Below are 26785 nucleotides of genomic sequence, written 5' to 3'. Positions count from 1 at the left end.
ATGGATGTACAATTGTACATTGTATAATCAACCAATATAACAGTAGACTTGATTGACGAAGTTGGTTTTTTCAAAGTCTATACAGCATAAACACCCTTTTGAATGTTTCCCAAACAAATGCTTTCTTTCCAAAAACGTCAGAAACACAAGATTGATTTAATATTGATTAGAAAAGAAAATACGAAATAATTGTGTATTAGTTTATCGAATTCATCAGGGTTTTTTTCCCTTCATTTGGCCTGGTGGAACCACTTCACTTACGATTATTATGAAAAATATCAATACATCCTTATAAAACTATCATAGGGTTACCCTTTTCGATGTAGTTTACATTGACTACTTGATGAAAAAGTGTAATATTTCTACTCATAACACATATTCGTTCCAAAAAAAGTACTTATCTCCTTGCTGCGAAAACTAGGTTCTATGTGGTTTAATAAAGCTGTGTTATCTCTTAATCTATTGAAATAACAAAATATTTCTAATACATATTTAATTTCCTTACTAATTTGTTGTACATAGTTGACTAGTAAATAGTTGCCGATTGACTCGAAACGGACAGCATTCCCTCATCTCATTTCTAGAATACATTTTGATGGAATGCTATACTACGAATACCAGATGAAAGAAAACATATAAAAACTAAGGCGTTTTCTATTACCAGAAAAAGTTCTTCAGTTGAGCTACGCCTACATATAAGTGGTCCATCACTGTCACTTGAAAACTTTTGTAATTTAAATATTGGAACGAATAAGTTTTTGTTCAATTTCTTCCTTGAAAACAAATAGCGGAGATCCCACGAGACATTTCACCGAATCCAAACTGCTTACATTTCTAAAATTACACGAATAAAAAGTAAAAGAAAACGATTTCCAATTGATTCCTATACAAACTAACATAAAGTTTTGTGCGGCGGACAGTATAGCCTTTTTGAAGAAGATGATTGAGCCGCCGAAGGACTTTTAACTATGTTGGCTATAAGCCTCATATATACAAATCAAAGTTATTATTATTTATTTATTATTATTGTTAGTAATAACCAACTTTTTCCAATCTGATGTTTTGGGCTTCTTTTCAACATTGTAACAATCAACGACAAAACGAAGAAGAAAATAATTTTTAACATTTTTCAACGAGACGAGAATTGAAAGTTGTTATGTCACTTAAACTCAAAATTGAACTGATTTGTTCATACGCTTTATAATTAATTTTTGTGGTGAGCAATAATATTAAGTTTATACACAAATGATATACGAACTCGATTCTGTAATATATTTTTCCTAAATCCAACAATTATTAATTCGCTTGTATTGCCATATCTCCTTTTTTAATTACACAAAAACTAATTTGTTGAGAAACAAAATGCAATTCAAGTCAATGGATTGCATTGTCTTTCGTCTATTTATCCGATCGAAATTCATTCGACGATGAAATTGGACAATGTTCATCTTGGAAGAAAAGAAATTAGGTTTCAAAAACTGAATTAAGTCATGGTTAACTAGTTAATAGTTGCTAATGACTTTTTAGAAACGGCAGCAAAAAGCTTTGCGAGATAATCGCTGGTCGCTTCGTTTAAATTCATTCAAGTAGTACACATATTTTCGCTGATGCATCGTCAGCAATTGCTAATTGACCCAGAAAAATATTACAATAAAATAGCAAAAATACAAAAGGTGCTTAAGCCTATAAATTTTGGCGATTTGAGTACTTTAACTCTAAACAACTACATGTCATCTGACTTAACCCAAAATATCGACTGAATTGATCCTTCGAGCTTTACTTCAGATCTGATTTAAAAATGACGTTAGTCCCTTTTTTTAATGAGGCTCTCCAATAAAATTTTGTTTATAGGCCAAAGGCCGTTTCCAGTTAAGTAACATTCAAATCCCAAAATAATCGAACACGAGCAATTGGTGACAAATGTTAAATGGTATTAATGCCAATCCTTCCTTTAATAACTATTCTTCATTCAAAGATCATCTTTTCTTGAGGAATTTAAATACTTTCTTAATCACTTCCCAATAACACATTCATTTGTCGAAAATTTATCATAAAATTTCCAAATTTTACTATATCCATGTGCATATCCATAAGCTAAGGCTTATTTAATATAACTATTTTTACCAAAAAAACGATCATGCTGTCCTTCTCGAATGTGATCAGAAATGCATGAGTAATTCTTTCAATCAATCCGTTTGAGTTGATTTCCTTCATTTTTATAATTTCCAAAAACTAGTCAACGGAGTACATGTCATGTATCGTCTTAAAATGGTTATTTTTTCTTTTTATACTTAAATAACACAAAGTTACGATTTCGCTGAATTCTATCAAGTGTATTTAGTTAAAATTAAAATATCATTTGTATGGGATCAATTGAAATAATTGATTCGAAAATTATTCTGCTTCAAATGTCAAGATTTTTCAGAAAAATCACCAATTTTATCAAAACTATTACACATCGTTGGTCACAGATTGTAGATGAAAATAAAAAAAAACAATACTATCGCCCACTTAACGTATGGGGCTTCTGGGTCTTTCTGAAAGTTAAATTAAGTTGTTTTAACACATTAAAATGTGGTTAAATCTGTGTAATATCCATAAAATGTATGCTTCGAATTCCTTATTACTTAAAACTGAAAGGCAAGTTTCCTTTCGCTAATTGAATAATCACAATTCATTCCTTTGCGATTTTGGTGAATCATCCTTTAATTTAAGGATAAAATCTTGAAGAATGTTTTGAATATTTGGTTTGCTTGACCTTTTCATTTTCATCCATTTTATCACTGCAAACACTTCTTATCCATCTGGGCATATAATTGAAAAGTGATAATGAATACAATGTTATAACTCTGATTTTCTCCAATATATTTTTATGTTCACAATCAAAACGCCGCCTCTAACTAGACTCTGTCTAAGCTGCAATGATTAATGTTAAACTGTAATGAGTTCTTCTTTTAGTATTAGTATGGATATATCAATATAATATTCAAGGTTTTGTTGAAATTAGGGTGTACGCGTACTATGTTATTGTTCAAGTGATCCACATTTTGGATCGTTTGCTTTTTTTATCATTTAAAACATATCTTTGCAGAATTCTTAATACTTAATCAATTTTGTTGGTAAATAATTTTATAAACATTTAATACTTACATGAACGTCACTTATTAAGAAACCTCCACAGTACCGGTGATTATTGTGCGTTCTAAACCAATTGGTTTTTAGCGTAATTTTGATCCATACGTAATAACTGTGTCGATATATTTCTAAGTTCTTCGGTTTAAATTTCCAATCTTTCTTTTTGTTTCATTATTGCATTCGTGCATTTCGAATTAGAAGCGCGCTTTTCTAATCTTGATTACCAGCTGAAAAAAAAAACTGTAAAAATAATAATTTTGAAATGAAAAATAGAATTACATTTATTTTTGTACCTGTGGTAATTATAATTGAAAGGCTAGTTCTTCTTAGATATTCACTGTGTTCTTCAAAACCTATTCGCCTATAACCAGATACCGCAGCTGTATAATTTTTGGTTAAGTCAAAATTCTCGTCCGGTAATTCAATCGGTTGGATCTTTTCGTTGAATTCTAGCATGGATTAATTTAAGAATAATTAAGAGCAGCCCATTGAAAAAAAACTTGAAATTTACGGGAGATTTCGGGGTATTTATTGCACAATTTGCAATAGACCATACGCCGTGAACCATCAGCTTGCTGAACACTAAAAGAATGGATGTATTTTGCGTATTTTAGATCATAATCTGGCTCATCGATTTTTCCCAAGGAAATATTTTGGAATCTACATCCATTTCACTATCACCTATGTTTTTATTTCAATTAATTAAACTCGAATAAACCAAAGGGATATTGCAACTTTTTTGACCAGAAAAAATGCCATCTTACGTCGTGCCCGTAAATTATTTCACTGTACATTTAGACGGTAGAGCTTGAACAAAAGTTCGAAACTATGCTTAAACTTGGAAATAGCTTGATAAACTTGATGAAATACATATATTTTATGGTCGTTGCAATATCCCTATGGAATAAACCAACCAAGACTGACATAAATATTAATTTTAGCTATCTTCAACTTACGGCTTTCATTAGAAACACCAATTTGACTTGGAAAGAATGTTTTGAGTTTTTTCGGCGGAATCCCACTTTAATTTGATTTTTCCATTGTGTATTACTACTTGTCTCTTCGAATCGGAGTTGCGAAATGATCGATAGCGACAGTAAGTTTTGCAATTGCACATGACCGAGCGTAATACGATAGCTTGAACAAAAAATACATTGCTTCTTATGGAGGCTAAGTGGATGGATTTTTGTGAGAGCGCCTCTAGTGAAAATATCTTAGAATGATGGAATATTTCGAACTTTAATACGCTTTTCTGCTAATTTATCCAAACTCACCTCTTAAGTGGTAAATTAAAACCAATAAATATTTACACATCGAAATATCTCGAAAACGACTGGGAAAATCGGCAAAATGGACCGTGGTGTCACTCTCTAAAGGGAGTGTAGACACCCGGCTAGTTTGATGGCCCAAAGTTTAAATCCAGTGGATTCGGGCTGATCCATGGGTTCTCGGGATTTGGTCTGATTCCCAGCTTTTCCTTTCCTGTGAGCATCTTTACAAGTCACACTTATGTTTTGTATGGGATTTCACCACAGGGCAAGTGCTGGGATCAGGCAAAATCCTGAGAACCCATGGATGAGCTCAAATCCACCGGATTTGAACTTTGGGCCATCAAACCAGCCGTGTGTCTACACTCCCCCCAGGGAGTGACACCACGGTCCATTTTGCCGATTTTCCCAGCCGTTTTTGAGAATGCCATATTTGCTCCGATTGCACATTTGAATCTTTAAGTCGTGTTTGTTCTTGATTTGGTTTTGTTTTGCGGTGTCATCAATAATGATCAACAGTTGTTTAATGTGTATACAATTGTTAAATCAGAATAAACTCAAACAAGAGCAAAATAATTGAACGGTTGGGATCAAAAACCAAAACAAAATCCATACGTTTTTGTATGGACATGTTACATTTAAGAAAAGTTCGACAATACATATGTATTGTTTTTCAACTCAGACCTTCAATTTAATCTTTCTAATATAAACAAATTCATCATTCGTGGTTTTCTGTGAAGAAATAACACAGAAATATTGATTTTTTTTAACAGCCCGATTTGGTTTTTAGGGCAGCCCATTCGTGATTAAGAGTAGCCCAAAACGGCAAGAGCAGCCCGTTAAATTAATCCATGAATTCTAGTTTACTTTTTAGTTCTATAATTGCGAAATAATAATAATGAATTATTCTTTTGATGTCAATTTCGGTGCCCCACCAGGTACTGTCGGCCGTCCCCGCTCTTAAGAAAAGAGTCGGCCTGTTATATGTACAATAGGGTGTTTTCGGTATTAAATAAACAGAAAATGGTAGTTTAAGTTTGATAGAGCAGAGAATTTGGAATCGATTTCATATATTTTTGTTCGGAATCAGTCCAAGATGCCACTTCCCACAAGCAAAACAAATTTTCGTCGAATTTTGAGGTTATATCACTATTCGCTGAAACTAATCTGATATTTTCCACTTTTTTCGATTCATTCTCACTACCAGAGATGAATTCTCAATGCAAACATTTATTTTCACGTAATTTTCATTGGAATAAGTGGCCAAATAGTCGAAAATTCACACAAATTGTATTGCCTCTTTGACCGGTTCTTCAATCATAGAAAAAACACCGACAAACTCATTTTTTTCACAAAAATTCATTCAATGGGTTTGAAATACACGACAAATTATCTAAATCCACTAAAATATCCAATCGAACAAAGCCAGGAAGACCAAATTGCAGCAAAACCAAAACGTAAACAAAAACGAGCTGTCATTATGAAATTCGGGCTTAGTTTGATGTTTGACAAGACCAAAATACATCTGCGCGAATCACTGCGTGCGAATTGACTGTGATTCATTCGCACAAGTGCATTGGTAGCCCTTCAAAAGTCAAAGAAGCCCAGATTTCATGATGACAGCTCATTTTGTTTACGTTTTTGTTTTGCTGCAATTTGGCCTTCCTGGTTTTGTTCGATTGGATATTTTAGTGCATTTAGATAATTTATCGTCTATTTCAAACTCATTGAATGAATTTCTGTGAAAAAAATGAGTTTGTCGGTGTTTTTTCTATGACTGAAGAAGCGGTCAAAGAGGCAATACAATTTGTGTGAATTTTCGACTATTTGGCCACTTATTCCAATAAAAATTACGTGAAAATAAATGGCAGTGAGATTGAATCGAAAAAAGTGGAAAATATCAGATTAGTTTCAGCGAATAGTGATATAACCTCAAAATTCGACGAACATTTGTTTTGCTTGTGGGAAGTGGCATCTTGGACTGATTTCGAACAAAAATATATGAAATCGATTCCAAATTCTCTGCTCTATCAAACTTAAACTACCATTTTCTGTTTATTTAATACCGAAAACACCCTAATGTACAATGATCTGCTGTTAATACCCATTCTTTCCCAATAATAACACACATTCGTGTTGATCATCCAAAAGAAAGACTACGGAACTCAATGACACCTGCCATGGGTTATTTTCAATACTATCGAGGTATCCGTTCACAATTCTTAGTTCAATTGTCGCACAAATTGTATTAAATATTAGATTTAATAAAAAGAATTTCCGAGCAATAAGGAAACTGAACATTTTCGTTATAATTTTTAACGAGAAGGTATGTGTATAGTTACCGAAACTAAATTGATTTGTCATTCTGGAGTACTACTTTATTATGACCTTAATGTTGGCTTATATACATAAATTTTTGTCGTAAAATTTTGGCTTTGGGCACGTACAATGTACGTACCGGAATGCCCTTACTCAGCGCGATGCAGGTGTGCATTGTACTATAGCCGGAGAGCGCATACACCTATGTAAATCATACACATCTGCATACACTCTCCGACTATACATGCGACGACGTTGCGCTAATTACGGCATTAGCCGAATTAGTCGCGATGTCATGCGCATCCACTCAGTCACAACACAACCTTCAACCAAAGAACAATGAATAAAGAGTATACATCCAAAGATATCAAACAACTGTGTTTATTTCATCAATACATCATGCACCTTCCATCACTATAACAAAGGCAGTTCGCAGTTTTCATCATCTCGATAATCGATCTATTTTTTTTATTTGTATTTTGAATTTTATGTAAAATTTCCCGACTCTTTTGATAACAAAGACGGCTGCGAACCACCCGAAAAAATAAATCGATTATCGAGATGATGAAAACTGCGAACTGCCTTTTTATTATAGTGGTTAATATCAAAATGTGGTAAACGCCGGAGGAGACTTCTATTTCAATGTGCTTTATTGAGTCGTGTTCGAATGAGACTGAATGGATGCGCATGACATTGCGACTAATTAGGTTAATGCCGCAATTAGTCGCAATGTGAGCGCATGTATAGTCGGAGAGTACATGCATATGTGTATGATAAATACATAGGTGCATGCGCTCTCCGGCTATAGTACTAAGCAGAGTTTTTATAGCTCAGAGTTTACATTATTTCCTTGTTTAAAATATCAACATATGCTTCATAACACTCTATTTCGTCTGTCTTCGAAAAATTACATATTACACTGAGCATAAACAAAATTTTTTAAAACTTCATTTTCCACGATTTTTTTTTAGAAAATTTAAATCAAGTTGAATCTTTTCTATTCGGTTGGAAAAAGCATTAATTGAATTCGAATGGCGGCTATAGCTTATATAGCGATGTAATTTCCTATAATAATTTGATGTTAAATTCTAAAGTAGTTTTTATTGATTTTTCATCTCTCTTAAATCTCTCCTAGAATAAATAGTCCTTTTTTTTACTTGCATTATGTCCACATCGTCAAGTATTCCATATCAAAGTTAGTTACAAATAAAATGTTAAATTTTTGTGGTTATACCCTTTTGCATCCGTATACGGCAAATGCACTATAAACTACTTTTATTTTGTAATACGGGATCGTATACACGATTATTTACACTTATAATAAACTCACACTCATGGTGTTTGTCGCTTTCATTTGTTAAATTTTTTATGTGTATATGATACAATATAATGTGAACAATTTTCGGTAGGTAAATGTGTTCGACATGAAGGTTTCGATGTTTCATTTTGGCATTCGTGTATTCTGAAATAGAAGCGCGCTATTCTAATTGTCTTTGGGTACTACTTTATTATGGCCTTAATGTTGGCTTATTTCTTTATGGGCACAACAGCCCACTTAACACAACATGATGGTAAACACAACAATTTAAATACTACAAGATATGCATAGTTAATTTAATTCGATGGGACATCTTGAATCTGTTTCTTTTAATTCAATATCAATTTATCATCTACAACATATATTTTTGAACAAGCAATTAAACATATGTAGAATTGCTTCCAACTTATTTTCGTTTATGAGGCAAAGATGTCTGTTTGACAATTCACGTATCGGATCATCAACGGATTAGATAACAAATTTTACACGACCCAGAGCTGATTTGCACCATTGATCTGTAGAAATATGAACCACATGATGAAACGGAAAAAGACATTGATTAACAAAACACTAAACCCACATAATTCACATAAGATGGACATGAATTCACTGTTGGAGTTATTTTATTAATAAATTTCACTTTTCACGCAATAGCGATGGAAATTTGGCGTTGGTTAGATGCTCAGACAGAATTTAGCGGAACAATGATTCCGATTTATCGGTATTCTTTAATGTAAAATAGTTATTAAAAATACAATTTCAAATTATCGCGTCTATCATTGATGTTCGACATTCGTCGATACAATTGACAGCGTGCAAAAATGGAAACTACTGTATTCTCTTTCTATCGTATTCATAACTCATGCGGTAGCATATTATTTGCATTCTTTCTCTTCGCCTATTCTTCGTGTGATGTGCTGCTGACTAATTGTGTACTGCTTTATTTGTATGTATATTGCTCGATCACTTTCTCTCTCCCAGCACACTCCGTTCTTGCGATGTGCGAGCAATAGTATTGAACTATGTCATTGACTACGGTATTACCGTGTTTTTTGTATTCGTAACCATTTGGTTCATACACACGTTTCACATCTTCTTTTGAACCATCCGTAAAATATACTTCGGTATTTTTACCATCGCCCATTCTATTGATGCAATGGAAAGCGGAAATGATCTATATGGATAAGGGATGAAAGTTTCCATTATGTTATTGGATTATATATATCAAATAAAATTTTTCTAGAAAACCATTTGGAGCGATTTGGATCAGCTTTTCTGCTTCCAAACAGTTTTTGAATCGCTCCAAAATGATTTTATCGACAGTAGCTTAAGAAAAATTATATTGTCGTCGGCTGTGGTACAAACATATGTTTTATTTACCATTGTAGACCATATTAAAGTTCCAAGACACTTTCTCGAATTCGTGTAAGGTTTTTTGTATATGGATGCTTTGATATTTAAATGTACTATTTGTTTTATACTTTTCATGAATAGTGAGATGTTCTTCGCGTCATAAACCCTCTGTTAGTGCTAAAATTGCTTCTAACTCTTATGTAATGACACTCCATAATCCGTAAATCTTTGATATTATGCGCACTACGCAGCGGTCAAAACATACTTTTTTGATATAATGATTCCTGCGCCACTGGGATCGTTGGAAAAGAACATCCATTTTGTGTTGATTGACTTCGTTCAAGGGTTATCATCGAAACTCGTTAGTTGTCCATTTACGATGGATGCAGCTGTTTGATACCAAACCATAGGGTTTTTGTTTTATTATACTTTTTTTTGATCCTTTGTGCTTACTAACCAATTAAAAAATGTACTTTGTAAAATACGTGAAGGCGTTGTTCCATTTTTACACAGAATATTATTGCCCATTTCAGTTGAAGAATCCAAATTGATCCTGTCTGAATTCATTTTGTAAAAATGTCTGTTGAAAAGGTTCCAATAAAGAGAACTAGAGAATAATCTACAAGACACCTCACATAAAATCTATATTTTATCGCAAACACCTTTTCTTTATAGGCTTTTTTCTTTTTTGCCCAACATGAAATATTAGTTTAATAAATCAATTTGAATGTCACAAGATGTGCACAGTTTGGCTTTTCAATGCTGACTTTATCACACAAAAACATAATCGAATCATGGATGACTAGTTAATAGTTGCCGTAGATTGAAAACAAAACAGCAATTAAAAGCTTTGCGAGATAATCGCTGGCAGCTATTCAAAATAAATGAGTATACATACATGCATGTATGGATTGGAATAGGGAGAAGAGATTAAGCGCCGTGTGGTCATTGAACTTCCTCAAAATATACATATCAGCAATGAGCAAACGGTATCCTTTTCTAAATTCTCTTTTATGAAATGACACAAAATCAGAATTTTTATGAAAAATGCACTTTATTGAACATAAATATTGGGAATGCATATGTTGAAATTGGATAATTATGTTGATGCATGATGATATTATATTGTTTTTTTTTTGTCTTTCTGCCAAAGATCAATTGAATTATTTGAAAGAGATTAGAATTTAGTTTGCTATTGTCGTTCGATTCCATGTTAGATTTAATTTTTATAAGATTGTAAGATAAAATTACAAAAATAAGCTATCGAAAAACTGCTAGAAAATGGAAAAACTCAAATCTTGGTTTAAAAAAAACGTATTTTCGGCAAATCAGACTTTTTTCGAATGAAAAATGGTTCCAATAAATTGTAATTATAATCAGATGAAAAACCTCTAGACGAGGTTAAAATGGAGTGACGCTCCTGTGCGTGGACTTACCACTCAAAATGACTGATATCATTTTGAGTGACGCTAGGACACTGTATTACTGAGAACGAAGTTCAAAAGTGTGTTTCGCATTCACTATTGTGAAAATTTATTTACAATAAGGAAAAATATCGCGTCACGACTTTTGGACGGCAAAACGCTTTAAAGCTTGACTTGAAGACTTAATTCAAAAGTCGTGACGCGATATTTTTCCTTATTGTAAATAAATTTTCACAATAGTGAATGCGAAAAACCCTTTTGAACTTCGTTCTCAGTAATGCAGCGTCCTAGCGTCACTCAAAATGATATCAGTCATTTTGAGTGGTAAGTCCACGCACAGGAGCGTCACTCCATTTTAACCTCGTCTAGAGGTTTTTCATCTGATATCACTACTTTTGTAAGGCTTTTTTTTGGAAAAATACATTTTTACCAGAAGTATGTCTATTATAAAATGCGGTAAAATATGATTAAATTTCAAAATAACCATAAAAAGAGTGTTCAAACGATTGTGGATTCTCATTATTTCATTAAAAAATATTAGTTCCCAACCACCAAAGCTCTGGAAAGTGCATTTTTTATGTATCCCCCGAACAAAAGCTCAATTTCATACATTCAGATGCCAAAATGCCGATTTATGACCAAAATGACAACGAAATGGATATTCCAGTGTCCGTGGACTCCCATTATTTTCACGAAAAAATAGCAGTTTTCTAAGACCAAAATGTCGTCAGAGGTCTATTTCACGTGTTTTCCGAACAAAAATGTCATTTTCAGTGAAAATAGAGCAAGTTGAAAAATTCACCCTCAATCCGACCTATTTTTCGACCATGAAATGCCCTCAGATCGCATTGTGACCACTTTTAATTGCTCGTCGAAAATTGAGCGGATATGGTCTTTCGTGAGCCTTTTTCAGCCAGTAGATGCGTATTTTTGGCAGCAATTTCATCGTAGAATGCGACTCTTCGTACAAATTCCGTTCATTGATGAATTGCCTATGCCCAGAACTTCGAAATACGAATTTTCCCGGATATGTGGCATATGCCATTTTGTTGGTATGGTAGCCGGCTACAAACGCTCAGTTTTTGGTAAAAGATTGTGAGGCTGATTTTTGAGAAATCGCGTTTGGTGTGAAATTTAAGGGGGTCGATTTTTCATAAAAATCGACTTTTTTCTTCTATATCACATAAACATTGGCATGTGTGTATGGAACTTTTTGAAGGTCTTCTCAAATGATACCGAGCTGACTTTGCCCGATGGGCGTCTGAGTTGATCTAGTGTGCGAAATAAATACTTGAAAAAATCGTATACATGCAGGCTAGTGAAGCCATAGCCAGCTCTCCTGTAATGCAAATGTCAATCTGAGGACGGGTTTCGATGTGGCCCGACGCCAGCTACAGCTTGGGTATATCGGCACCGGAATCTGTGGGGGTCTTAAAAGTTTCCGGACACACGAACGAACGGACGGACGCTCATCCAAATCAATACTTTCATAAAAAATCAAGATCAAACTGCCAATGCCCATAACTTTTTTGTTTTCGGACCAATCGGGGCACTTAGATCGGCGTTGGAAAGGTGGCGAGGAGGAGCTTCTCTTAGACACCTCAGACCACCCCCTGGGTACCCCCTTCGTAAGATATGGGTATAGATTTGAAATTTTATCGAAATTTTCCAACCGCTATATTTTTGCCCAGACCACACTTTAGGCATGGGGAATATGGTGTTTCCGACTATTTGGGCCAAGACCTTTCCAACGGTACCTAACGTGCCGGGGCCCAAGTAGTGTCCTGAGAAAATAGCATACTTACTGTGTATATACTCGTGACGCAAAAACTGGCATTTTTGATATTTGGCTTGAAATGCACAGTCTATGGAGCGTCACTTGTCGGACTATCGTCCTCCGTGATCACAAGAATTTTGAATTTTTTAAATCCAATTTTGTTGAATACCAATAATTAATCATTTGAAATGAATATTGTTCAGTTATAAGACAACAATTTAACGATATTCATCTTCCGGTGGCGGTTCTGCAATGTACATACGATGTATCGACATCATAAGCAAAACGTATGACAGTCACAGTGCTCTAAGAAAAAAATATCCTCGAATATTAACCCTTTAATGCGCAATTTTTTTAAATATTTGAATGATTTTGATATTGATTTTGGTGTGTGATGTGCCACGTTAAATACGAAAAATAGAGAAAAACTTCATATTTGGATTTTTGAAAAATTATGTATTTATCGAGGAAATCGGAAAAGAGTCATATCGCTGCCTGAAAATAACAGCCTGAAAAAATACAATTCCATAAAACAAATTGCAGAAAGTTAAATTGATCGTATCTGGTTACTTTAGGAACCAATGCGTGATAAAGAGTTAAGCAGGATTGCTTTGTTCCTATATAAATACATTATAAAAATTCGACGTATACATCTGAGTCGCCATCTATCCAGCGAAATTTGAAGCTATCATCATACACATATTGATTGTGAAGATTGTCGTTTACAATAATACACACACACACACTCACACACACACACACACAAGTAAACGTGTCGGGTTAAGATAAAAGTTTAGACAAAATAAATGCCGAAAAGGGCATTTTTGACATATCTATGGGTGAGATTGAGAGTGGAGTATGTTTTTTCTTCGATTTATATTTTTGAAAAGGCGAGTATGTTTTCTGATGATTCTGTTGGCGTTAAAGTAGAGTATGTTGTAGTACCGTCTAGCCTCCGCGGTCTTCATGGTTTTCGCGCAACTGATAAAAGATAACAACATGGTGTCTTCGGCAAAGTTGTAGTACTTGAGGTCTTCTATAACTAAGCTGAAGGCAGTTATCTCTTATCTCTTATCAGTTGCGCGCAAATCGCGCACATAAAAAAGCAAATTTTATATAGAACTTTTTTTTTCTTATCATTTTTCGCGCTTTTCGCGGAACTGATAAGAGATAAGAGATAACTGTCTTCGACGATGTTATAGAAGACTTCGAGTGCTACAACTTTGCCGAAGACACCAAGTTGTTATCTCTTATCAGTTTCGCGGGAACCGTGGAAAACCGCGAGGACCCGCTAAAAACGAACATACTCGCTTTTAACCATTTTTAAGTCGACAGAAACTTGCTCTTCTCTTTCGTAACAAAGTCAATCAAACATACACTACTCTCAATCTCACCCATAGATATTTAGGTATATAAAAAAATAAAACAGCAATTTGTATTGTAATGTTCAAGTCAGTTCAAATGAACATTATATTTTTAAGCGGTTGAAAATACAATTTTTTCAATGTAAATTGAAAAATTGATTAAAAATTAGTGGATAAGTTGAAATTGTTATATTTAGTAAGATAAGTTATCTGCACCGTCGCTGTTGATTTACTTCAATCTTCGAAATTCATCGTTCCATGAAATGATGAGTGTATGTGGAACATGAAAAAAACATCAATCTATTTCCTGAGGACTCAAATGTTTATGGGAATACTTGAAGAACGTAACCATTTAGGGCGCCAATTGAAACTAAAGTCAGCTGATGAAAAAGTAAAAACTATTGAACAGCACAAATAGTCAAAATGCTTATGTTCCTGATCATATCATACAAACAAATTACGCTATTGGTTACCTAAGCCATCGTTAAATGCGAGGATCAGAAGGAGGCTGCGCTTGTCAAATGCCAATCATTCATCAAGCATTGGTTGAATCTACGACGAAAGGCGGAAAAGCAAGAAAATGAAATGGATTCTTTGACCTGGATTCCAATATCGATTCGGTAAGTAGCCAATCAATTGCCATTGCATGATATTTTTTTTTCATCATTCGATTGATTCATTCCAAGGTGGGATTTCGTAAAATATACTAAATGAATTTAATTTTTCGTTCACAGATCACATTTCCTTCATCGTGCCCATTCGAGTGGTGGAACGACTCAGGTGTGGATCGAAAGTCAGATAAAATTTTTGTCTGTAGATGCATATTGGACCAATAGCCAAGCTAAGCAATGATTTTGAATGATTTCAGCTAAGGTAAATAACAATTTCATTTCAAATCCAGAAATTGTTCATTCATTTTCAATCGATTCTAATTTTTGATGTGAAGATTTTTATGTTTCAAGCAAATAAATTGATTCCAATTGATGAATTTCAATCAATTCCGTTTTAATTTCAAACCAACTAATAGCCAAGAGAGGAATAAGAGCAATCGACGACCGTAAATCACCGTATCGATCAAGAAAAGGAAGGTGAATGAACTTCAAAATGATTGGCAAATGATCTTTGTTTCCCCTTTCGAACAAGGCTCTACCACTTCTCCATCAAACCGTTGGATCACGAAAGAATCATCAGCTAAATAGAATCGCGATATCTCTTAGAAGTCTTAAGTTGAAAATTCGAATAATTCGAAAAATATACGCACATCAATTGAATTTCGGGAATCAACAAAAAGAAAACAGCAATATCCAATGAACAACTGTAATTTAAGCAATAACATAATTCGGAAATCAAAAGAAATTAAGCACAATTTTTCACTTGTTAAGTCCATAAATAACGTAATGAAAGGAATTAAAATCAGTTTCTGGGACTGTTATAAAGCAGTAATACATTCTTTTGTACACATTTTTGTTTTTGACATGAAAATAAAAACTGCGGACTGAAAGCGGAATTCCCCATGTTTTCATTTCAACTGAACATTTTTCAGGCTTTTGATGCTGTGTCCCAATCATAGTTTTTAACATTCTGAACAATGGGTGTTCGACACATATGCAATTGATAGGTAAATTAAACCGGAACGTAAAGTCTTAGGTAACATTTGCTTTATAAACTATTTTTCTGACTAGAAAGAGAAAATTATGAGCATTTAGTCGAAGTTGCGCCAACACAACAAACCAAACAGCGGATTAAATGGCCATTTATCTTGTTTAGTCAACAATCAATCGATAATCAACATAATGTTTTGTTTAAAATGGGCTATTTGGCCGACATCAAACTCAACTGAATATTCAAATGAGGTAACAGATGAAAAACTGGTTAAAAATGAAATATCATGTAACATGCAAATGATGCAAAATAAAAGCTGCTTTGAATTTGAATAAAATTACATTTTATTGGCAACAAATTTATACTGAAAAATTAGGTGAACGAAATGTGTGAAAACTCGAATAAGATGAAAAAAGTTAGATGAATTCATTCAAATTATTTCATCAGTTTTAAGTCAGGTACACTGTCGTTCGAGCCATACACGACATTTACGGTTTCAAGTAAGGAAAAAACGATATTCATGGGAAATCATCTAGTCTTTTGAACATTAGCTTCACACGCACTTCAAGTGGTCATACATACATTTTAGGTCAATTGAAGAGATTCAGATTGTAAGTGGATTTTATTCAATTTTCGTTACTTTTCTCTTTAATCTGTTTACGTTTCAAAATTAGCTCCTATAGGATTCTCATTTTCCGCCATCCAGAGTAGAAGCAGTTCTGAATTTCTCAGTGAGACCAGCTAAGAAGGCCCAACAATGTAAGTACTGTTAATAAATTCCATATTCGTTGTACTCGATATTTCAGTGCTTGAGTAATATCTTCTTCTTGTTTTTTTTTTCAGGAATTGTGATGATGATTTCTGCTGTGAACAGAGGGAGCTATGAAATCTATCCAAGATCGATCGAGAAGGACCAAGCTCAGCAAATATCATGATAATTCTATTTTAATTGAATAAGTCGTTGCAGAACGTTGTCTGATGTTTTTTTCTCAAATCCAACGGCTTTCCATTCAAAATATTCATTTCTAGAAATGAGCTCATGTCCCTTTTATTTCAGTATTATTTGGATTATTCACACACCAGTGCAACTTGACGGATTTTATTAATGGAAGCATTCGTCGCGCAGTAGGTTCAGTGCATATTCAAACTTTGACTAAGCGTAGAATTCACAGTGGAATTTCTGTATATGTTGGCATTTTTGAACGTTTTTTTAGCATTCAAATTGAATGCATATGGACTTATACGAACAAAATCATCATGACATAGATGGCATTTTATTTAATGCAATCCACACACATTGTGATTCCGGTTACAGCCCAAAAACCAAACACCTTGTGAACGACTTTTCACTTTATTCTGTTCTAAAAAAACATCAATTATTGTAAATTTTTATGGTGACTAGGATGCATGGCAGCCAATTTCCAATGTTGGCTGAATCGGTAGCAAACTATAATTTCTAAAATTTTACTCAAAAAACGTTCAAAACCATTAATTGGAAGCAAATTTTTTTTGGTGCCTTCAGAATTTTAAATTTAGGAATATTATCTGAAACGAAAAAAAATGGAGTCGCATACGAAATATATGATTCCATGTGTTGTTGTGTCGTGTTCGGGTGCCAGACGTTCAATAATCTTGGGATTCAAACGTCGTTAACACGTGCATATGTTTTTCCTCTGTTTTCTGCGTGCAGTTGACGTTTAGAAAACTTTCAAGTTTATTAACTTTTTAGTTTTTCAAACTATGGACTCGCACGTTGTTAATATGTACATTGTATAACATATATTTCTCTGTTATCGGAGGGCGATCGAAGATTATTAAACTATGGAGTCACTAAAGCGGCTCCCAATATTAAATCTGACCATGGCGAGCTCGTGTTGGATGTATACTCTAAATTCGCCTTCGAATGCTTATCAATTTTCTATATGAACAAATATTTTTCATCATTAAAAGTGGATCATATAATTGGAAGACAATCACCGTATTTGTCAATTATGATGTTGATCGTGATATAACAGTTTGGAAAGCGTCTTAATGGTGTTACGTTGCTATGTTCATTTGATTTTCAAATCGCTTTTTGGTAAATCAGTATATTGCTATCACGAAAGTTGCACCTGGTGCCATAGATTTCATTTACACATAGTTCCTTTTTCGGTTTTTCTCCCATAACTCGTGCCCCATATGCGATGGAGCAAAACTGTGTTGAGCAAAGTTTTGGATCTCGACGAAACCTACAATTTTGCCGCGACAATTATCACTTATCTATTATCAGTAAGGAGATAACAGTGATAATTGATAAAAGCTATCAAGGCCATTATCTTCTTACTGATAATAGATAAGTGATGACTGTCTGCGGCAAAACTGTGGATTTCAACGAGATCTAAAACTTTGCTGAACAAAATTCTGCTCCATCGCATATGGGGTACGAGTTATGGGAGAAAAACAGAAAAAACACAAAGAATCCGTATAAAAGTATAGGAAAATATCAATTTTTCACACTGCACATTCAGAGATGATTTGAGCCACAGTGGAGGATTTTATCAAAAACTGATGTTTGGGAGGTATAGCTAATTTTCGACGAGGAATCAAAAAATGCAATTGGTTTGGGGTTGGGGAGGGAGGTTGACCCACTTTTGGGTGGTTTTTGTACTTTTTTCACTTTTTGACCTCTGCTCTTCAAACTGGGTCAACATGGGAGGCCAACACTATGTGCCAATGAAATCTATGGCACTAGGTGCAACTTTCGTGATAGCAATATACTGATTTACCAAAAAGCGATTTGAAAATCAAATGAACATAGTAACGCAACACCATTAAGACGCTTTCCAAACTGTTATATCGCGATCAACATCATAATTGATAAATCAGTTACAAACATAATACTCATAAACCAAAATTTGTGCCTCATTTATTGACTGAAACTTAAAGTATATCCGTTTGCTCCATTTTTGCCTGAAAATGAAAACCAAACGAAATTCGGCGGTCGGTGATTGGAAATAAAGATTCTTGCAGTTTTTTTTTCCATTCAATTTTGGTACCTAATAAGTACATTTCAATTTGATGACCAGCAAAAAAAACTTTGGCTGGAACTTGAAGCACGGTAAGTTATTAGATTTCAAATTTTCCATTGCACATCCCCACGCTAATGAAACTATACACACTTTTATCGTCGCCTTATTTGTGTTGTGCCAACAATATTTGTGTTGTGCCGTTCAACATTGTGAAAGAGAATCATAGGACGAAAAAAAATAATGATGATTTCGGCAGAAAGGTGCAAAAACTCGCTTGTCCAAATGTAAATTTGTCACAATGCATTGTTTCAACCGACACATTTGGCAATGCCGAATTGGCATTCAACGAAAAATTGGAATTTTAAATTCATGCGACGTTATCGTAAAAAAGGGAAAGAGAAAAAAACGCAGAAAAAGCCACCAAGTACAAAATCATCAATTTTGATGAACAATTTTTGGAATAGCTATGAAAAAAGTCGCTGCACCGATGCTCCAAACCAAAAAAAAATGTAGCGCAACAAACAATCAAAATGTATTGTGATTCTCCAGCTAATAGCAATTGAAGGCGGTGCATTTACGAAACATGGTAAGGATTTGATCTATTAAACAGCAATTGGAATAATGAGCAGATTGCCTTTTTCCAGACTTCTAGGCAATAATTTCGTTTGGTGCACAGTAAAAAATAAAAGTCCACATCTAGCCGTTTTTTCAGCTAAAAACGCATTCAGCCGATATTGCTGCTAGTAATTTGAGCTGCAGGCGAAATTCCGCTTATAATCTAGTTGGTTTTTCGTCTGAAACTCAATTTACTAGGCAAAATATAAGACTGGGCGCCTCTACCAGTCGAAAATCCGCCTAAGTGTGGACTTTTATTTTTCACTGTGTGACATTAGAAATCGATGATTCCACTGGAATTTTAAATTGAAAATCGCAATGAAGCGATAATTCCAAGGTTTATACATATTCTTCATGTGCCGGTAAGTCTAACAGAATGCAAATGTCGAGTGAAACTCGGTGAGTGAAATTCAACCCGAATGTAAATTTCCACGTCACAAAATGCTCACACTTCCAGAGCGATTTTATTTGTTCTCAATGCTTAATTCGTGCTCAAATTGAGTAAAAAACGAGTAGTTACGGACAATAAAAATGCATTTGAACGGCAATTGAAGGGGGCACGTAGCAATTTCGTGCTGATGCCGGCAGAAATCGTTCAAAACGGTAATTTCAATCTGCAAACATGTAAGTGGTATGCGCCAGTGCATTTTGTGCTAATTTAAACCGATTTAAAACGTTTCTGCCACAAAGTGGACAGTGGCAAAAGAATATGTGAACGATTGAAACGCGAGCTGACTTGAATGAAAGTTGTTCGCAAAAAAAGTACACTTAGGCCCTTTTCTGCCTTATCGCATTGCATTGGCCCATTGCGTTGGCCCATTGCGAACTAAAGGTCATTGCAAAGGCAGTTGAAATAATACTTTGCTTCTGCTTTGTTGCAAACTCAACAGAAATTTTCATTTCAAATGCATGCATCGTACTCTTTTGTGTGCACGTTTTGTTCAAATAAGTTTGTGAACGATTTTTGTTGAAACTTTTCCGATTTGCGGTATTTTAACACTGGAAGACTGAAATGCCGTGCCACTTCTGAAAATATATTCGGTTTTCTTTGAAAAAATCTACAAATGTTCAATTTAAACGAACTCACTCGTTCAGATCTATCTCTGAATTCAAACTTCATTCAGTTTTGGATTTGGATGTCTTGTTTTTGAATTTTGAAACTATTTGCGTTTGAACCAAAAAGCAAAATACTGCCACTGATATAGAGCCGTTTAAATAAATCATTGAGCTCATGAAAAAACAAAACGAAAAAAAATGAGTTTAAAATACAATGTTGCAGAAACGATCGTTAATCTCGAAATTACATCATTTGTTTTGACGCGCTACATATTGCATCGATAGTAGCTAGTGCACATTCAACAAAACACATTCATGTGTGTACAACTCAATACGGCTCAATGCACATATTTGCTCTCTGTAAAACCGCACAGAACCGTACTCATACATCGCGCGAAACATTGCTGTTCGAATGAGTTAATCAAATCAAATCGTACATGTAAATGGGGATATTAAAAACAGAATGCGAAGAGCGAGAAAGAACAAATAGAAATACACATGACATGTGTCGTATACGTGATTTTTGAGTGTATTATTTGTATTTGTGCGAGGCTTACAGTGTATGTGCAATGAATTCTACATGCATTCGACTCGGTTCATCGGTTTGCAATTCGTTGTCACTTGAAAAGCCGATCGCACTTTGAGCAATGTAGCGACTTACTGCACTCAGTCGACTGTGAACTCTCGTCGCGATCGGATGGGAAAAAATTGGCCGGTGCTCATAATATGAGCCACCTAGAAGTGTTGTTCTCTTGTTGCGTTTTTTTTGGTTGAACAAAAAAGAACTTTGGAATATTACGTACGACTTGAGTGTGTGCCAATTTTTTTCCAATTCGAGAAAACGACTGAAAAAACATTTGATGTGAAAAATGGAAAAAAAAACATTTGATGAAAAAAAAATAGTTTGAACTTTAGTGAATATGAGGAAAAAAAAAGTGAATTTCGAAGATTTCTCTGCAGAAATGATAATAAATTGGATTTTTTTCGATTTAAAGTGGATTTTTATGTGAAGAAAAAAAAAAACAAATCAACGACGAATTGAACATATTTTTTCCAATTTTGTCAAGTTTTTGCACTTTGAAATGAACATTGGAATTTTTGTTGTCTTGTCGTCGAATGTGAAATAGTGTGGAAGTAGCCAAATTTTGTGCTCGTGACTGAACATTGAACAAGAAACGAAAAAAACTAAAAACATTGTACAAATTCAATTGAACTTTTTTCTTTGGCAATCCATCTGAATTTTTGGACATTTCAATTGCGTGATGTTTTGATCGGTGAATGAAATTTCATGTATTCCTTGAGAAAAAAATATTTTGAACTTAAAAAGTGCAATTTCTGCAGTTCATTAAAAAAAACGATCGAACGAAAAAGCTTTAGTGAATTTGAGTTTTCAATTAATTTTCATGATACAACTGTATTATCTAACTGTGTTTAGTTGTTCACTAAAAGTGGGAAAAAAGTCGAAATTTAATAGCAATTCATGAAACGGCGATAAAAATTTGACGAGATTTTGAGCATCGATGGACTGAAGAATATAAATCACAAGAAGAATCACATAGAATTCGCTACAATTAGGTAAGTTTGGTGACGAAAAAAAAACTAGGAATAAACGTGAGAAAAACTAACGTGATACATGCAAAATATTGTTTAAATTTTTTGTGTTTTGATTAAAAAACGTTTCATTGAAATCTCGGATGAAAAAAATAAGTTTGGTTTGTTCAAGGTTTTTAATATCCTTGAATGAAAGTGTTCATTTATTGTTCTTTTCAAAAGCATTTCTGAAAAAATCTCATTCTATAACACTCAGCTTTGAAAACTGTAATGAAAAAAAACACTCAATTTCTTAATGAGTCATTTTGCATATTCATCGTTCTTCTTTATTTCATTCTTCAATCTTCAATTCACTCGTTCACAACTGCAATGTAATATGCGGTTCACGGATACAGTTTCATGCTGTATTAAAGAGATAAGACATGAGTTCACCTACATATTCATGCATGGTATAGAATAATCGCCCATAGGCGATTCTGTATTGGTTATGCTATAATTACTGTCACATAAAACGTGCAAAAAATGGGAATAATCTCGAGTGTGCAACTTTGTATTGAAAAATGCACTTTATTGGCTTCGATATTTGAATAGTTCATTTTTTGCTTTTAATTTTTCCATTGATTTCTCTGTCTGCGATAATAATTTGCGCATTTAAGACTTGAATATGAATAGTTGCAATTAAAACAAATGAATTTTTCCATGAAAATATATTTTTCTTCGAAAAACTGCTTCGAATCGCCAAAGTTGCAACGTCAGACGTGAGCACACTGAGTCTAAAAATGCGCGTGTATGAATTTAAATCGCTAATTCAAATGGGTTTCACGTTACGTCTGTGCAAGAAAGTAAAATAAAATAATATAACATGCCCTCAATGCTTCTTCAAAGCAAAGCGTTGCCATAATTTTCATCAAAATTCTATTGATCTTGGTTTCTATGAATAAATCTCGATTGGTTTTTGGTTGATTAAGGGCTTTTCTACAGAAAATGTTTGCCCAATAGAATTCAACCGATGAGAATTGTGCATGTAACTCAACGGAAATTCAGTTTTATCGCATTGCAATAACAGCCCATTGTCAACGAAGTCGAGTTTTGGTTTTATTTTACTTTGTTGCACAGACGTAACGTGAAACTCGTTTGAATTAGCGATTTAAATTCATACACTTGGTTGTTTGCGTATTTTTCGACCAAGTGTGTTCATGCCTTACGTTGAAACTTTGGCGATTCGAAGCAGTTTTTCGAAAAAAATATTTTTTCATAAAAAAATTCATTTCATTCTATTGGAACTATTCAAAGTCAGGTTTTAAATGCGCCAAATATTATCGCAGACAGAGAAATAAATGGAAAATTTATAAGCAAAAAATGAACTATTCAAACATCGAACCCATAAAGTGCATACACTCGGGATTATTTTTATTTTTTTGAACGTTTCACATGACGGTGTTAATAGCACAACTAATACACAGAGGTTATATGCATAGACGAGTCCATACCATTCATGAATGAATATTGAAATACTTAAAATAATAACATATTTCTGAATTTTTTTCGCTTTGTGGATTTTGTTCTTGAAAAAACAAATTAACAGAAAAATGTCAATTTTGTATGGTGTTTGCATACACATTTTCTCGAAGCCTCTGTTCAAATCATTTGCATTGAAAATTTTGAACATCTGAATGGCTCAGGTGCAAAACTTGAAGTTTTCCATCTGTGATCGTGCTAATCTAGGAAAAAATTAGAGCATTAAATTCAATGTGAATAAAGGAATGTGTCTAAAAATGTGAAAAATCATTATTTTTCGAGAGAATTTAAAAATAACAAACTAATTAGGATTAATTCTAAAAAAAATGTTGATTCTAAAATTCAAAAATTTCAATTAAATCAAAAAATATTTCATTTTCATTCACAGGTTTTGTCTTCGTTTCACGGTACCTTCAAATACCCATTGAATCAATCGAACGAATCGTCAGTGTTTGAGCTCTCCGAATTTGGCTACATTTGTTTTCCTGTTTTTCGAACGTGTTACCTGGACAAAGTGGAACTTCAAAATAGCTTTCGTTTAGTCATACTATTGCTACTGCACATTCGACGGGTGAGACCTCATACTTAATAGTGTTTTTTGCATTTTCAAGTTTTTTCAAAGACATTTTTTTTATTTCTTTTTACTTTTCTTCGGCTCTTTTGCAGTCAAAACTTTTTTAAAAGATTTTCTTACTATTTTTGTTTCATTTTAGGTGGATTAATACTAAAAGATATTCATCATCAGTTTATATTGTTGCTGAAAAAAACTCAATCAACCGACCAAGGCAAACGGAATACAGTCACGGTCAAGTTCACCGTCATAATTTATCGAAAGCGTATTAAACGATGGCTTGGTCTATGGCAATCGATTAGGAATATCAAGTGAGTTCTCTATTGAAATGTCGTTCTTTGGATTACTTCCTTTTTTGATATGTGAACTTGTTTCAAATTTAAACAAATCCAAACTAACGCACACTTTTTTTTCTCCAAATTTTTTAGAATTGTTGTTCTGGAGAGGTTATCATCGTGTCATGTCTAACCACATATGGTTAGCTGTTGTTCTACACACCCTCGATTTATTTGAAACGTAGATTTGCAACTGCTTACAATCTCAAGCTACTCACAAATGATCATTCCTTCAAGCAACTTTAAAGCCGTGAATTTGAAATCAGCGATTTATTCTGGATTTTAGAATCGTCCGTCAAATCAGCATTGTTCACTTCTTTGTCATACCAAATTAAACCAACATTTTCAAAACTACCTGGATAATTGAGAAAAAAGATCAGAGGAACTTGGCATTTCATCGATTAGTATCACCAATTGCCAAAGGCATTTAGTTCGACTATGATCGACCAAAAGATCCGAATCAATGAAATCAACGTTTACGTGAAAAATCAATGAGAATTCGTGATTTTGAAGTGAAAATTTAGCCCAAAAAAGGAATTTTCATGAAAACACAATGACTTTATTGCCCAAAACCAATTGGCTACAGCATTGAAACGGTGAGTTTACATTGAAATAAAATCATTTGTTGTTTCAATGGTTTTTCGTAAAGTTCGTGACCAAAAGTTCAAAGAAAGAAAAATTAAATTGAAAAATTTCCAAAAAAAACATGATTTTAAACGTGATTCAAACTTCTTTTTTCAGAAACATCCGTGCCAATCGCAGCTACACAAACTAGTTTATTGTTGACAAACTACAATCTCTTCAACAAAAGCGACACAACATCCGATATCATTGGATTGGCCAATAGCCACATCACCTCAAGCGTTGCTGAAATTCTCATTTGACCCAGAGATCTCGATGATTGGCTACGATGTCGCATTCATATACAACAATCAGCTCACAAATTTATCGAAAATGAATGCCCAAAATCGAAATATAGCTGTCTTATTCGAGGAATTTAATAGAAAATGGTAATTTCTTTCAACAAAATAATGAGAATCCAAATGTTGAATGTCATTCGTAAACGAGTTTATTTTTATTTTTTAAACCCTTATTTTACATTTTCATTTTTCATTCATACAGGATTTGGGCATCTTGAGCTTGAGAACACATCGTTTCACCATGAGTATTTCTGAGTCGCAATGAAGGAACGAAAGACATTAGCATGAAAGTACTTTATCGGAGAGTTAGGCAATTCGTTGCAGAGTTTGGCGGCATCGGTTAATTCAACAAACAATTTTGATCAGCATCTTCAGAAGAATAGTCACACGAAAAACCAGAAAATGTGTCAAATCTTCGGTAAGTCTATTTGATCATATTAGTTTGAGTAGAGAAGGTGATAAATCAAAGATAAAGACACGAATTTTTATTCCCAAATTTTAGAGCAACATTTTCCGTCCATGATAATTGCATTACCAATGCCAGCGCTTAAAGGAATTTTTGAGGTCCCGTTCGATCGTATTCGTGCGCATTTCAATCTGAAGTTAAACGTCAAGATCAATGATATTGTTGTTTTGTTTTTCGATCGTTCAACTTTTTGGGCCAAATACAAACGCATTTTAATGAATTTAGATTATCGATTGCAAATAACACAGCAAACACAATGATCGAACTACGCGTTAGGTTAATAAGCGTTGAAAATCGTGTTTACCATCTGAACAACTGAAAACAGCAGTCGGTTTTACTATCTTCTAAATTCAATGGAATTCGTGTCTCGCCCGCTACCAAGGAAAAAAGAAAAAATATTGAGTTGACAAAATTGACTGAAAAATTCAACTTCAGATGTTGAATTGAATGATTTTATTAGAATTTTGTAAATATTTTCTTCATTACGGCTATAAATATCATCCACAAGATGCGTTGAATGGTGTGTTTTTTCATTAATCAAGATAACACGTCATTTATGACATTTATTGAGATAATTTCCAAAATATGGACCAACAAATCAACATCCAATCCTCGAATCGTTTTAACATTTTGATTCGACAATTTGAATTTTCCACAGAATTTAACGCGTTGAATTTCACCGGAGCAATGAAAATCTCTTTATCACCTAAACACAACCCCATATTTCTTGAATTTAAAACCCGTTTCTAATGCAAGATTATGGAAAAATACTACGCCAATTTTTGGATTGAATAAATCAGACGCTTGCTCCAGTATCAAACCACTCTTCAATAGATTATTGCGAAAAATGTTCGTTAAAAAACTCGAATATTCGGAATTGTTTGCAACACACACACACACACACACTCCAGAAATTGCACGGATTCTCAAACCAATCGACTAACGAAAATGTGATAAGTGAAAAATGGTTGCCTTCGGCTCAATTCTATTGAATGACCTCGTCAAAACAGAATTAGTTTCAACGGTAAAATAAAATCATGGTTGACTAGTTAATAGTTGCCATTGATTCAGAAGAGAACAGCAAAAGCTTTGCGAGATAATCGCTGGCCGCTGTTCAAATTAAAGTGAGCACAATCGGCTTCGTAAATCATTGTTCATTTTCAATAATGCCATGCTGCATCTCTA

At 33.9% G+C, this 26785-nt stretch overlaps 1 long non-coding RNA gene across 1 annotated transcript; it reads left to right on the top strand.

The window, feature by feature from the left end:
- The first annotated feature begins 20876 nt into the window (after positions 1 to 20876).
- LOC129570377 (uncharacterized) lies at positions 20877 to 26118 on the top strand. Its single transcript, XR_008688119.1, has 7 exons — positions 20877 to 21814; positions 23697 to 23879; positions 24022 to 24190; positions 24308 to 24810; positions 24956 to 25224; positions 25337 to 25552; positions 25637 to 26118. It is a non-coding gene; the product is annotated as an uncharacterized LOC129570377 (long non-coding RNA).
- Positions 26119 to 26785: the final 667 nt, after the last annotated feature.

The sequence above is a fragment of the Sitodiplosis mosellana genome, unplaced genomic scaffold (assembly GCF_009176505.1).
Source record: "Sitodiplosis mosellana isolate CC-2019 unplaced genomic scaffold, AAFC_SMos_1.0 Smas_scaffold_54, whole genome shotgun sequence".
Taxonomy (NCBI): Eukaryota; Metazoa; Arthropoda; class Insecta; order Diptera; family Cecidomyiidae; genus Sitodiplosis; species Sitodiplosis mosellana.
Note: the sequence above shows the minus strand (reverse complement) of the source record. Positions and strands in the feature narration are given on the sequence as shown.